Source organism: Panthera onca, chromosome A3 (genome assembly GCF_046562875.1).
Source record: "Panthera onca isolate mPanOnc1 chromosome A3, mPanOnc1 haplotype 2, whole genome shotgun sequence".
Lineage (NCBI taxonomy): Eukaryota > Metazoa > Chordata > Mammalia > Carnivora > Felidae > Panthera > Panthera onca.
Window position 1 is genome coordinate 102,376,917 of NC_138341.1, and position 15,674 is coordinate 102,392,590.

The 15,674-nt window shown below is 37.2% G+C and overlaps 1 long non-coding RNA gene across 2 annotated transcripts in view; it reads right to left on the reverse strand.

Moving 5' to 3' along the window:
• Window positions 1-15,674, reverse strand: part of LOC145715368 (uncharacterized) — a 569,759-nt gene that overhangs the window by 181,521 nt on the left and 372,564 nt on the right. For both annotated transcript variants that reach the window (XR_014137428.1, XR_014137429.1), the window contains one exon: window positions 11,231-11,369. This is a non-coding gene — a long non-coding RNA (uncharacterized LOC145715368). The remainder of the gene's footprint in view (window positions 1-11,230; window positions 11,370-15,674) is intronic.

Sequence of the window (15,674 nt, forward strand, 5' to 3'; positions counted from 1 at the left end):
CACTATATTAGAAAACTAAGAAAAACCATATGATCATCTTAATAGGTGCAGAGGAAAACATCTGACAAAATCCAACATCTGTCCCACTAAAAACTCCCAATGTAGCAGGAATAGAAGGGGATGTCCTTAACCTAATAAAAGGCATTTATCCAAAACCTACAGCTAATGTCATACTTCGTATTTAAAGACTAAATTCTTTCCACTTAGATATGAAAAAAGGCAAGGACATGTACTCTCATCATTTCTATTCAATATTGCATTTAGAAAATCCGATGAAATCTTTTAAAAATCTACTAAAACTAATAAGTAAGTTTACAAAGACTTTAGAATACCAAATCCATGTCTGAAAAGGAAGATTAGAAAGAAGGAATTACCAAGAGACATGGCAAAACTTTTGGAAGTGAAAGAAGGTGTTCATTATCTTGATGCTGGTGCTGGATTCATGGATTTATACATTTGTCAAAACATTGAATTTCAGTATATGCAATTTATCATATGTCAATCATACCTCAATAAAGTTGTTTTTTTAAAAAAATAAATTATGTTCCCTTGAGATATTTTCCATCTTCTTTGGGAATTTTGTCTTCAAACTCACTGCCAAACAACATCTATATGAAACAAGAGGTTATACTCTGAATATAGAAACAGTATATTCAATATTTTATAATTCAGAGAAACACCAAGGCTAATTCTTTTTGTTTTAATTTTTTTTAACGTTTATTTATTTTTGAAAGAGAGAGAGACACGGAGTGCAAGCAGGGGAGGGTCAGGGAGAGGGAAATACAGAATCCAAAGCAGGATCCAGGCTCTGAGCTGTTAGCACAGAGCACAATGCGAACTCGTAAACCATGAGATCATGACCTGAGCCGAAGTCAGATGCTCAACCAACTGAGCCATCCAAGTGCCCCTTTTTAAGGGTAATTTTCTATGAGGAAAATAATCGCTTATCCATAGTAGATAAGGAAGTCCTACTCTCTTATTGTGATTGCTCACAAATGTGTTTGTCTAAGAGAATCCATAAAGATTCACCCAATTTCACCAGTGTACTATGTTTTCTAAATGTTCTTGTCATTACATTCAACTGCAGATTACACGGATTACACGGACTTCTACTCTCTGTGTTGCTGGAGTCTGGACTAGACCAACCTATTTCATGAGGCCCTAAATAATAATATGAATAAACCACTACTCAATGAAAATACAGATTCAAAGCACCAAAGAATTTTAAGTTTCAACTTCTCTAAACATCTCAGAATCCTACAGAGGTATTTCTGGGCTTCCCAATTCCCTCCTTCAAATGTTCCTTTATGAATATTTTCAAGTCCTTTTATAACGGTTTTTAAAAACCACATCTATTAAAATAGGCTGAATATACTGAGGATTACAAATGTTTTAATTTATGCTTGTGGGCAACTCATTTTTGGGCAATTCTCTAACTAAAAGCCCTCCTGCTGCCTCAGTTTAATTAAAGTGTGTCCTGGGTTTGCAGAGGCTCCCCGTGTACTTGAACTTGGTGTAAATGTGTTGTGGAAATGAAAGGTTGCTGTTCCGCACTGACCTTTTGTGACTTCAGGCCTGTGCACGTCCATCTACTTAAAAATGTACAAGTAAGTTCAAACCTACAGAACAAGGACACTGTGCTCTATTAAATACTAGTGAGACCCAGGCAAATCAGTTTAGCACACCTTCCTGTTGTGAAATCCCAGCTGGTTGTGCAACAAGAGAATGTATAATATGCTTCATCAGGGTAAAAATATATTACGCAAAATTTTATATTCATTATATTTTAATGTGGTTCTTATCTATTTTATTTTTAATACTTTTTACTGTTCAGGTCAAATGATGGTTATTTAAGTGAGAAATGGATTGCTGATTGTAAACGGACTATTTGAATGAAAATCTGATGATGCAAATGACAAGATCAAAAATGCTCAAGATGAAACTTGGAACAAATCATGTTCTGTTAGCACCAGGTGGATTCTTAAGCTGATGTGAATCACACTGAAAACAGTATGTGAAAACAAACAGGTGCAAAAAAAATGCTCTCATAGTTACTTGTAAATAAAAAATAATAAAACCATAGTATAGGCAGTATGAATTTATTCCTAAACATTGCAGGGAAGGAACCATTATTTTTTCATTTTTCTAAACTAAATTTCATCTGACTCCAAGCCATGCAGAGTGAAATCTGCCATTTTCCCTATTGCTTCTTTGGCCACATTCTGTTGCCCTAAGTGCTGATATCTCTCGAGGTCTGGGCACTCATACTAAGAAGTTGAGCTGTGTCCCAGCTCATCTGCATATGGCCTTGACCAAAGGGGACTCCTAGATTCTGCTCCCAGAATCTGAAGCTTCCTGATAATTGGCGCAGGCATGTTCTTGGCAGAACCAGAGATCCCGCCACCTCACAGAGCACTGAATGGCAGCGGGAAGCAAGTTCCCGTCATGATGCCAGCCACATCCTTCCCCCTCCTACAGTTCCTCTTCTCCTAATACAGTCTACTCTAGAACCCACTTAGAAAGAGCCAAACTTTCAAAGACAACTGCTAGTTCTCCCTTGGGGCCAGAGAAACTCAGACAGCACCACACAAAGTCTTCCTAGCTGCTACCAGGGCCCAAGTCTTCCATGTTCCATGTGATGCCTGGGTTTGCTGAGGGAGTCTGGAGGGGCTGCAGTGACCAGAATGGGAGGAGACACTACCTTTCATTCTTTTTCAGATGCCTATGGGAGAAAGCCAGATGATTTTTCCATCCTCCATGTCATTCTCGGATGATAGTTATTTGTTATCAGGGCTCACCTTTAGAATTTTTGCAAAATAACCCTATAGCCATTCCTATCCAGTAAAAATGGAATTTTTAAGCAAAATCGTCTCAGCCTAAAAATAATTATTTAACCTTTACTCACCATAAATCAAACCACTAACCCTTGTCAGAAATTTTATGAAAAAAGACAATAAAATGGTCTTCATTCAATGTAAATGACTGCTTTTCCATTTTTCTACATTTTCATGCATTTAAAAATTGTGTATATCTATTTTTGTAAGTTTTTTTTAATATATTAATTCTTGAGAGAGAGAGAAAGTGAGCCAGTGCATGAGCAGGGGAGGGGCAGAGAGAGAGAGGGAGAGACAGAATACCAAGCAGGTACCACTTTCATTGCAGACCCTGACACAGGGCTCAACTCAAGAACCATGAGATCATGACCTGAGCTAAAATCAAGTTGGACACTTAACCAACTACCCCATATTTTTTAGATATATGAAAAAATAGAAAAATTGAAAGGCAGTAACTTACACAGAATGATATAGATAGATAGATGATAGATAGATAGATAGATAGACAGATAGATAGATAGATGTGTACATATGTATGTAATTTTCTTTCCTCTTTAGGAAATACAAGTGTTAAAACCAGCATTTTCTTCATAAAGTGTACCTTTTACACTTGGAACACTATCTTTTTCTGTCCTCTTTCACCCCTTTTTTAAATTTAAAATTTTTTTTAAATCTTGTAGTTATGTTTCTGCCCTCATTTTTATAGCCTGCGAATAATGTCATCTTCTGTAAATGAATTTAATCATTTCTGTTTTTCATAAGAGAATTCAGCCTGTTCTCATTTAAAATAACAATTAAGCATTGATTTTATTCTGTTCACCTTTCTTTACATTTTCCTTTTTTCTTTTAACTTCACTTTCTCAACTTGCAATCTTTGTTTCTTTGGACATTGAAGTGTACTTTCTACTTCCTACAGTGATTATCTTCAAAATGCCAGCAGTCATTAACAGACACACATTTCTCTATTATAGGAAAGCAACTTACCACTTATTTCCCTTCCCAAAACATTCTCTTCTTGCCATTCCAATAAAATGAGAGCTTCAGACATTTTATTTTTTAAAACCTATTTTAGATGGAATGTTTCACATGTAGGAAAACACATAGCTCTTTGGTATATAGTTGCAGGAATTTTGCATCCGTATGTGGTCTGGGAACCACCACCAGGTCAAGATATTTCGATATTTCAGCAGCCCTGAAATTCCTTCAGGCCCCTTCTGAATCAACACCCACCATATCCCTACCAATGCAGTCACTGTCCTGATGATTCTTGAGCTTTTAATAAAAGCAATCCTATACTGTGTTCCTTTGTGCCTGGCTTCTTTTATTCAGCATTATGATTTTGAGATTCATAAAAACATCTGTCAGGAAATCACTCTTTTTACTATTGAGCATATTTCATTATATGAATAAACCACAATTCATTTATCCTTCTCTCACTGATGGACATTTGGGTTGTTTCCAGTTTGAAGTTATTATTAATGACACTGTCACGAACATTCACATATGTGGTTTAGGTAGACACATGCCCTCATTTTTCTTAGGCATATATCTAGGTGTGGGATTGCTGGGTAATAGCGCATATTTAACTTTATTAAAAACTGCCAAATATTATAGTTAATAATACTATATGCTTATTTGAAAGTACCCAGGAGAGTATATCCTGAAAGTTCTCATTGTGAGAAAAAAAAAATGGTAACTATGTATGGTGTGGACTTACTGTGCTCATCAGTTTTCAATATATACAAATATTAATGCATTACACTGTTTACCTGAAACTAATATATACTATGTCAATTATACCTCAATTTTAAAAAATCTGCCAAGGGGTACCTGGATGGTTCAGTGGGTTAAGCATCAGACTCTTGTTTTCCACTCAGCTCATGATCTCATGGTCGTGAGATCCAGTCCCGCCAGCTTGGGATTCTCTCTCTCCCTCTCCCTCTGCCCCTCCCCTGCTCACAAATGCGCTCTCTCTCTTAAAAACAACAACACAACTGTCAAAAGATTTTTCCAAAGTAGTTTTACCAATTTGCATGCTGATTAGTAATATATGAGAATTTCCATAATTCTTAATCTATTCCAACACTTGCTATTGATGGTCTCTTTAATTTTGGGCATCCCCATAAGTTTATAGTGACATCTCACTGTGTTTTAATTTGAATTTTCCTGACACTAGTGATGATGAACACCGTATGTTCTTTTATGACACACATTCAACTCTTTTGTCATTTTTAAAAATTAGTGTTTCTGTCTTACTGGGACTTTATGAGGATAAAATATTCATAGGATGTATATCTCTAAGAATGAGTAAAGAGGATACAAAAGGAACTCATTTAAAATCAGTAATAAAATGATTCCATGCAAAATAAAAGGGGAAATTTTTTAACATGCAATTTATAATAGAAATCTGAATAACCCATAAACATGAAAAGATGTTCCACCTTATTGAAAAGTTAGAAAATGCAAATTAAAACATTCATGAACCATCAGGAACTTTAATCAATTGGGCAAAAACCAAAAGTGTGAGAGAACTGAGGGTTAGTTAGGATAGTGAAAATTGGGAACCTTTATAAATTATAAATTGGAACCAAAGCCTTGAAGATGCACTGGACAGTATCTAGAAAACATGAACATGCACATCATTAATATTTGGCCATTTTGCTTCATGGTATATATACACTACAACACATGTAGAAAAGTGCTCAGTGTAGCCTTGTTTATACAGCGAGAATTTGGGAAAACGTGAATAATCAACAATAGAAAAAGGAACACAGAATTGTTCTAGAGCAGTGGGGTAAACTACACATAGATATGTTTCACATGGACAAACCATGGGAATGTGATTTTGAATGAAGACAAGTGATACATGATCATTTACAGAGTGCTTTTATTTTGTTTTATTTCATTTTATTTTATTTTATTTTATTTTATTTTGAGAGGGAGAGGGAGAGAGGGAAGAGGAGAGAGAGAGAGTGTGAGCACATGCAAGCAGGGAGAGGGACAGAGGGAGAAAGAGAATCCCAAGTAGGCTCACTCAGCGTGGAGCCCGAAACAGGGCTTGATCCCACAAACTGTGAGATCACAACCTGAGCCAAAATCAAGTCGCAAGTTTAACCAACTGAGCCGCCCAGGTGCCCCACAGAGAGCTTTTTGAAAGCATGATAAATTACATAGTATTGTTTAAAAGTGAGAAATAAGATATACATATTGTTCTAAAAAATCTGGTGCCTATACTAGCAACATCAGCATTTCCTGAAACATGTTAGAAATGTAAATTCTTGGGGTGCCTGGCTGGCCCAGCCAGGAAAGCATGCAACTCTTGATCTTGGGGCTGTGAGTTCGAGCCCCACATTGGGTATGGAGATTACTTAAAATTAGACATGTAAATTATTGGGACCACCCTCAGACCTACTGAATCAGTATCTCTTGTGGGGGGGGGGGGGGGCAGCAATCTGTTTTAACAAGCCCTGAAGTAGATTCTGAGGCTTGCTAAAGCTTGGGAAATATAGATTATAGACCTACATTTTATTTTATTTTCAATGTTTTTAAGTTTACTTCTTCTGAGAGAGAGAGACAGCATATGAACAGGGGAGGGGCAGAGAGACAGAGAGAGACAGAGAGAGAGAGAGAGAAGGAATCCCAAGTAGGCTCTGTACTGCCAGTGCAGAGCCCAATGCAGGGCTTGACGCAACAAACCAGGAGATCCTGACCTGAGCCAAAATCATGAGTTGGAAGCTTGACTGAGCCACCCAGGTGCACATGGACCTATTTTTTTTTTTTTAACATTTATTCATTTTTGAGAGACAGAGAAAGACAGAGGATGAGTGGGGAAGGGGCAGCGAGAGGGAAACACAGAATCCAAAGCAGGCTCCAGGCTCTGAGCTGTCAGCACAGAGTCCAATGTGGAACTCGAACCTATGGACTATGAGATCATGACCTGAGCTGAAGTCAGACATTTAACTGACCGAGCCACCCAGGTGCCACAAACCTATATTTTACATAGATACCTATTTACTAAAAATAGTATAGATAGCCAGAGGAAATAAAAATATCCTGCCAATGGTTGTCTTTGGAGTTGCTCAAATATCTGTAATGTCATGTCTATAAATATAAAAATAAATCTGAAGCAAGAAGCATCAAACACTAACATCTGTTACTTATTAGTGGTGCGTATGAGGGTCTTTGTTAAGTTATTCTGCATCCTTCTGATTTTTTTGAACTTTTCAAAATAAAAAGGAGCTACAGAGAGCACAGGGTTTGTGGTTACTGAATAGCGCAGGGATTTAATGTGTTAACCGAAACATCTTAGTTCTTTCTCCGTCTTCACATTTAATTAAGAATACCTTGAGATTGCAAGGCAAAATCTTTTAAAAACAAAACAAAAGAACCCATGATTTTGTAATCATTTACACTTGTTAAATTTACTGTATCAAACTTTTCGTGATTCTGCGCTCAAAACAATGTAGAGAAATAAATCAGAAAGCAGAGTGGATACTAAATTATAACTGGCGTCTATATAATCTCTATTTTAGCTCTTTAATGTGATCAGAACATTGCTATCATTGATGTAAGAAAAGTTAAAAAAGAAAATTAGAAAATACACTTATTTGAAACAAAATGTTACTTGTATTTGTTTTTATATTGGGATTATGGAAGACTAGTATAAGCAAGGCTTCTCATTGTTTTTACAATGCTTTGCTTTGTGAGACAGTTTTACTTCTCTTTTTTCCTCCTGGGAGGGCTGCCCTTCAACCCCAGAAGATAGATACAGTGCTACTCAGTACTTCCAGATTTCCCAGCTACTCTTACTGAGGATTTTTCAAGTCTCACAATTCAGATTTTAGGATGTCTCCCTTAATGTTATCTTCTGCTACATGATGTTTCTGAAAAAAGAAAAGCCACTTCCTATCACTTAGAAGATATTTGCCCAAATAACTAAGCTTAGGATGAAATCTACTTCACTCATCAGTAATGGAGGCTAAGCCCATAGAGCCAGGCTACCTTTGGCTCTCTTTCATTCAACAGTGACTCTCTCGGTGTAGCACAAAACTATAAAAACAGCCCTTGACCACAAAGGCTTAAATTCCAGTCAAGGATGTAAGAAGTATCCATTTGCAGCATTGTGTACAAAAACAACAACAAAAAATAGCATTCTATATAGCAACCATAAAGTGCTAAATCATTTGGGATGATACTGAACAGACAAGGAATTTTAAGAGAAGTCAGGCAATGGTGGAAGGTATTGGCAGGAAGGTTCTGTGAAAGAAATGAGGTGTACAAGTTAGACAGAATTGAAGAAAACTGGGCAATAGGAATAGTGGGGGAAGCAGGAGAATAGTGTGGCTGAGGGAAGAAGGCTGTAAGGTCAGCAGGGGGCAATGAATAGCAAAGATTGTTAAGGTGTGGGAGAGAAAGTAGACTCCAGTTATGGAGCTCTGAGAAATTTAAGAGGTGCACAGACTTGATGTACAGAACATCATATGTTCCCTGATTAATAAAGATTTCATTTTTAAGTGTACTTAACCCACTTCACAAAAAATCTGGGAAATCATGCAGAAAAATAAGATCTTTCTCCATTTATTATCTTCATCATGAACTAGTATTAATATTTTATTGCCTGTCTTTTTATTTCACAATATCTGTTTCCTTTTCATTTTTTTGAAAGTATAAAAATAATGCATGCTCATTCTAGGAAGTTTGCAAAAATGACCAAAAAATGTGGGAAATACCAGTTGATATTTATGGATTATCAACATTTACATTTTTAACTCATGTGAGCCTTGCAACAACCTCAGTATCTGTAATTTACAAAGGGATTAATATAGCACAGAGATGTTAAATAAGTAGTCTAAGATCACCCAGTACATATACAGTGCTGTCACAACTTGACCTCATGAATTATAGTGTCAGAGGCCATGTACCATTCCACTGGGCTCCACTGCCTATCTCTCTTCCAAAAATTATGAGTTTGATTTCTGTGTTAGAATCCATGATATATACATATCAAGAATCTTTAAATATTTCCTTAATATAAGACACTGTGTCTAGCTGAAATATTTTCCTCTTGTAAATAATGCAACATTGAATATTTCTACACATAAATGTTTACAGGAGTGTTCAATTATCTCCCCAAGATACATTATTATAAGCCAAACTGCTAAGGCAGACATAGAAAAAAGTTGAGGCTTTTGTGTTGCTAAAATATTCCCAAAAATACCCATCTATGTTACTGGTGCCACTCCCAATATGTAAGCAAGAAGAGACTTCTTTATATCTTTTCTATCTGTCAGAATTGTATGTTTAAACTTTTCATTTTGAGATAGTTGTAGATTTACATGCAGTTATAAGAAATAATACAGAAAAATTCCATGTACATTTTCCCCAATTTTACTCCAGTGACATCTTGCAAAACTTTAGCACGATGTCACAACCAGGACATTACATTGATAGAGTCAAGATACAGAATGTTTCTATCACCAAAGGATGCCTCGTGTTGCCCCTTTATAGCCACACACACCTTCCTTTGTTCCAGCCTCCTCATTTCCAGATACGACTAACTTCTCCACTTCTATAACTTTGTCATTTCAAGAATGTTATTTAAATGGAATCATACAGTATGTAACCTTTTAGACTTACCTCTTTTCAATGAACATAATTCTTCGGAGGTATCCAGTTTGTTGCATGTATCAATAGTTTGTTCATTTGTATTGCTGCTAATAATCCATAGTAACAACGTACTGTGGTTTGTTTAACCATTCATGCCCTGAAGGGAATCGGGGCTGCTTCCAGTTTGGGAGTATCATGAATAAAACTACTAAAAACATTTGTATTCATGTTTTCGTGTAAATATGCATTTTCATTTCTCTGGGATAAATGCCCCCGAGAGAGCAACTATTGGGTCATACAGTAGTTATACATGTATTTTTATAAGAAACTGCCAGTTTTCCAGAGTGGCTGTACCACTTTACATGCTTATCAACAATGTATGAGTCATCCAGTTTCTCCTCATCCTCACCAGCATTTCTTAAACTAAGTACTTTTTATTTTAGCCATTCTGATAGGTTTGTTTACTCATTGTGGTATTAGTAAATCATGTGATTTTTTTAAATTTAAGTTAGTTAATATACAGTGTAGTATTGCTTTCACAGGTAGAATTTAGTGATTCATCACTTACATATAACACCAGGTGCTCATCCCAACAAGTGCCCTCCTTAATGCTCATCACCCATTTAGCCCATCCCCCATCGAACACCCTCCAGCAACCCTCAGTTTGTTCTCTATATTTAAGAGTCTCTTATGGTTTGCCTCCCTCTCTGTTTGTGAATTATTTTTCCTTCCCTTCCCCTATTTTCATCCGTTGTGTTTCCTAAATTCCACATATGAGTGAAATCCTATTATATTTGTATTTCTCTGACTGACTTATTTCACTTAGTATATAATACACTCTCGTTCCACCAACGTTGTTACAAATGGCAAGATTTCATTCTTTTTGATCACCAAAAAATATTCCATTCCATTCCATTCCATTCCACACCTACATACCACATTTTCTTTATCCATTCATCAGTCGATGGACATTTGGGCTCTTTCCATAACTTTGCTATTGTTGATAGTGCTGCTATAACCATTGGGGTACATGTGCCTCTTTGAAACAGCATTTTTGTATCTTTGGATAAATAAGTCATGTGATTTCTAATCTTTACTAACATAATACAAAAATGTGACTTCTCATTGTAATTTGGAGTTCCTTTTTTTCCCATCTTCTCAAACTTTTTGACCACTTTTGTTTTTTCTATAAACTATATAGTTCATGTGCTTTTTAAATTTATTTTATGTATTTGTATACTAATCATATGAACCCTCCATTTTAAAATTATTTTCCTGATTTCACTGAAATTACTTGAGGAAGTGTTTTAGTTTTTTTTACAAAATGTATTCCCAAACCATAATGACCACTATATTCCCAACAGATGGTTTCTAAGTCTGCTTCAAATCTCAGTCAGGTCAGTTGATTAAACTGAATTGAATTGAATTGAAGCCTTTTATTATTTTGAATAGAATCTTCCCTGCATATTATGCATAAATTTACTCAATTTCTATTAGTAATACGCTTGGTGTATTATTCACTGACACTAACACATTATTTGATACCAATGGGTTATCAGCTCTCTCTAAAACCAGTTGTTTTCTTCTTCCTCTCCTTCTTCTTCTCTTTTTCTCCTTCTCCTTTTTCCTGTTTAGTATTTTATAGTCCTGAGTCCATTTCATGGTATTGTAATGCAAGTGTCATACTTGGAAATGCAGCCATTTAAATCCACAAAATGTACATAGATTTCTGAAGAGAATAGAGATTATACATAAAGTCAAAGGACCAACAGAGCTTGAAAACTGTGTACCTGTGTGTGTTCATTCTGGTTCAGCCATGGACTTCTCATTGACCTCAGAGAAGGCCTTCTCTGTGCCTTTTCCATTTCTTCTTCTGTAATAAGGGATCACATCATTTTCTTCCCTCTGGGTCTGATCCAAGAAAATTCACTGATGAGATAAAGGCAGTGGAAAGGTCAAGACAAAAGACAGCCTTCAGTCAGGAAGATGGTCATTTAAATTATCCACCCAGGAAATACTGTAGTATCAGATGGGAGGGGCAGATGTCGATATCTGAAGCAGAAAGCACAGGAGGCTGGTGCTGCAGGAGGCCCACCAAGAACCATGGTACGCATTAACAGCCAATTACAATAACTCAAAACACCACGAAGGTCAGCCTCAGAAGTCTTAACAAAGCCTGAGATTATTCCAAAGGGTTGCTGTCCATACACAAAATCAGCTTGCTCTCTAGATGAAACCAGATGAAAGAACTCCTGTCGACTTACAAAGGTGAAACCATCTAAGGTGGGGCTGTGCACTGAATCTACCGTTTGGAGTCAGAGAAAGGAAAATGTTGTCAGGAAAGACCCCCATTCTCTCAGGAAGAAGCAAACACTTCCAGCAGGGTGAGATTCAGTGAAACATCCATCCCTCTGAAACACATTTACTTGTGGAAGGCAAGAATTTACCCGTGGAAGACAAGTCCTTTTTCTCGGCTAGCGGAAGCCATCTTCCAGAGTATTCTAAGCAAGCCCAGAATCCTCACACCTCCAGGCTCCTGACATTTTAAGGCTCATGTAGGCCAGAAGTTAGCAAACTAAGGTCCACAAGCCAAAAGCAGCCTACCATGATGTTTTTGTATAGCCTGTAAGCTGAGAATGTCTTTCACATCTTTAAATGGTAGGGAAAAAAATCAAAGGATGAACAATATTCTGTGACACATGAAAATTATATGAAATTCAAATTTCAGTGTCCATTAATAATGTTTTATTAGGTTGCAGGCATTCTTATTCATTTAAATGTTGCCTGTGGCTGCTTTGGGGGTTACAACAGCAAAGTCAAGTAGTTGTAACAAAGACCATTTGGCCCAAAAGTCTCAAATACTTACTATCTGGCCCTAAACAGGAAAAAAAAAAAAGTTGGCTGACCCCTGATCTGGGCCATCCTCCCACACAATCCTTATATAGACCCAATAAACCATCATCTTGCTCTGTGCTTCATGCCTGTCATGGCAGGGAGCTCATCACTTCACAAGCCAGCCTGTAACTTTGACAGCAACAATCATTAAAATTATCATTATTTTGAACTCAAATCTCCAACCCTCTGGACCTAATTGTGCTCTATTAAAATGACCTACAATAAGTCTACTCCCTTCATGCATGATGACAAAATGAAATGAGAAGAAAATTCTTCCTTGTTAAGGTGTTGTCAGCTGCTCAACAGCAGAAGAGTAAGGGAGGGAAGGAGCCAGTTACCTCAGAGACTCACCAAGTCCCACCAAGTATGCTCCTGGCCTTGGCTGCTCACAGGGGCCAAAGCTGTGGTCCTGAAGGAGCTAAATGAATTTCTTTTTTGTCAATATCAGGTTAGCCCCTGTGGAGCAGTCTGGCTGTGAACCTGGCCCCCTAATTCTCCCAATGGCACATCTTGAGTAACTGAATCCCTACCATTTAGCCTTCTGTCCCCAGCCTTTTCACTCTTTGGCCTATAAACTTGTCTAAAGGAAGCAAGGAAAAGTATGTTAAGTTATAAGGTAATCTCAGGAATCATCTTGTCCAGTGCTGCTCAAAGAGAGGTCCGTGGACCAGCAATATCAGAATCACCTGAGAGCTTGTTAAAACTGCAGGATCTCAGGCTCAATCAGACCTTCTGAATTAGAATCAGCATTTCCACAGGATCTCTAGGTGATTCATACGCATGGCAAAAGTGGAAAAGTATACAGCTAAATCTACAACCATCCTATAAATTGGGGGCCTCAGGTTTAAATTTAGTGCCTCAAATCTTATATCTGGTTCTCTTTTGCTCTTCTAAGTAGCACCCACAAATACCCAGGAGAAGTCGTGATCATGCCTTTCAGCATGAAGTAACCCAGAGGCTGCCTCATCCTGATTCTCTCTCTTTATTTAAAACCAGTACTCCTGGTGATCAAATGCTAGTCCATAATCAGCTAGCTCTGAGCTTAATCTCTTCATGTCTAATGTTAGTAAACCATTCAGCTAAAATACATACACATAAATTCTTAAATAAATGTCTGCCTTTCAATGTCCTTCAAAGGGTGGACGGTTGAACAAATCATGGTCCATCCATACCAATCAAACCACTCAATAATAAAAAGGCACAAATTATTAATATACAGAAAACCTTGGATAAACCTCAAGCAAGTCATGCTGAATGAAAACAGCCAATCTCAAAAAGATATATAACTTCATGATTCAATTTATATGATATTCCTGAAATAACTTAATTAGAGCAATGGAGAACAGGTTAGTGGGTGATAGGGACTGGGTACGAGGGAGAGGGTGGGTATGGCTATAAAAGGATAACATGAGGGAGTCATAAGGGGATAAGAGTTTTTCTGTATTTTGATTATGGTGGTGGTTACATAGAGCTACACTAGTGAGAAACTGCACAGAGTTAAACACACATATGCGTGTGCACACACACACAAGAACAAGCACTGTTGATGAACTCTGAATAAGCTTTGTGAATTATACCAATATTGATCTCCAGATTTTGATATCACACAACAGTTATGCAAGATGCAAATGCTGGGGAAGGCTGGATGAAGAGTGCACAGAATCTTCCTGTACATTTCTTAGCAACTTCCTGTGAATCTGTGATTATTCCACAATAAAATTAGCTTGAAAAGGGATAATTTCAAAAATGCATTAACAAACAGATGAATGAATGAGCAAATCAACAAAACAGAACATTATCCACAATAGGAGTGAGAGAGGCAGGTCCCTTTCAATTTGGAATGTTTTCTTTTTTATTATTATTATTATTATTATTATTATTATTATTATTATTATTATTATTACAACATGTTACTAAGACTCCATCAGTTATAAATTCTGTCCTCTAATTTGGCTGGTTCTAACTAGACATAGTCTTTGCATTTGGATAATGAGGAGACATTTTTAGCCTTCTGATAACTGTACCTAAGATATGATTATATAATAAATCAAAAGTCAAAAATCTAGAAACATTTATTAAGGATAAATCTTGTCTTTCTGTAAAGGCACAGAAATACATCATGCCTCACACATTATACTCCTATCGAAGACATTTATTTGGGGCTGAAAGAATTAACAACACATTCATGGGACTATGAGGTCAATATTTTCATATGTAGGCCCTGCCCCCACCTCCTGGATCTCAGATTTTCTTCTTAACAGCCATCTTAGCTAAAATGAAAATGGACTGTGCAGTTGAACATAATAGCCACTTTTGCCCCCGCACATGTAATTGCTTGAATTTTAGTTTTAATTCTCCCTCTCTCTTGCTGTAATTATGAACACAATTAAGTGTCAGAGGTCAGAGCTGCTCAATTTTAAGAAGAGAGGAACAGTCAAGATGAACTCCTTTTCCTGCCTTCAAATACCAATTGCTAAAACAGCTACAACTAACATTTTCATAGTGCAACTGATAACACACTTTCACTTAGAAATATCCATTTAGGGGCCAACTCAGACAATACGGAAAATGGTGTTAAAAACTACTAAAGTAGGAACAGAGAACTGCATGTACATTTTCCAATGAATCAGCAAAAGCCTAAGTACAACTGAGTACACTGATTCCAAGGAGAACTGGGACACTCCACCCCTTGCTAAAATCTCTCGTGCTGATGTTTTTGAACTCCTGACCATGGCCACCATCACTCTCCAAAAGAACTTGTATGTGTCCTGAGCTTGGGGAAAGGAAAGAGAGTTAAAGGTATGAACTAGGACTTGAATCTACCAAACAATTGTAAAAGGTAATGGCTTGAATTTGAGCCAGAGTCTACCCAGTGGGGGAGGGTGTCAAATTAATTGGCTGCAAGACCTACCCATGGACCAGCCTCTTGGTTCTTTGTGACTCCTAGTTGATAAACTGAGTGCTTATGGAAATCAAACAGGGCAGAGTAGTTCCAAGGGCTCTAGAATCCTCAACAGGTATGTGCTTTGGGAAAAGCAACACTTATTCAAGGCTGCAGCAAGGAATATTGAAATGAGTCCAGAGCCAAACTAGAACCCAAATACAAAATTCAAAAGGACAAGCGGTAGTGTCACTAAATGAGAAGGGGCAAGAAGCAGAAAAAAAGCAAGACTGGGGCACATAGCCCCAAAATCAAGCATCAAGGTGCAGGTGTGTCCACCAGGAATGATTGGGGCATTACCTAGAGCAGATATTGTTTCTTGCAGCTGTCTTTTGTGGACCATGCAGAATGCAGGCAAGCTGGATAAGCTAAAAAGATCAGAAGGAGGGCAGACTGGA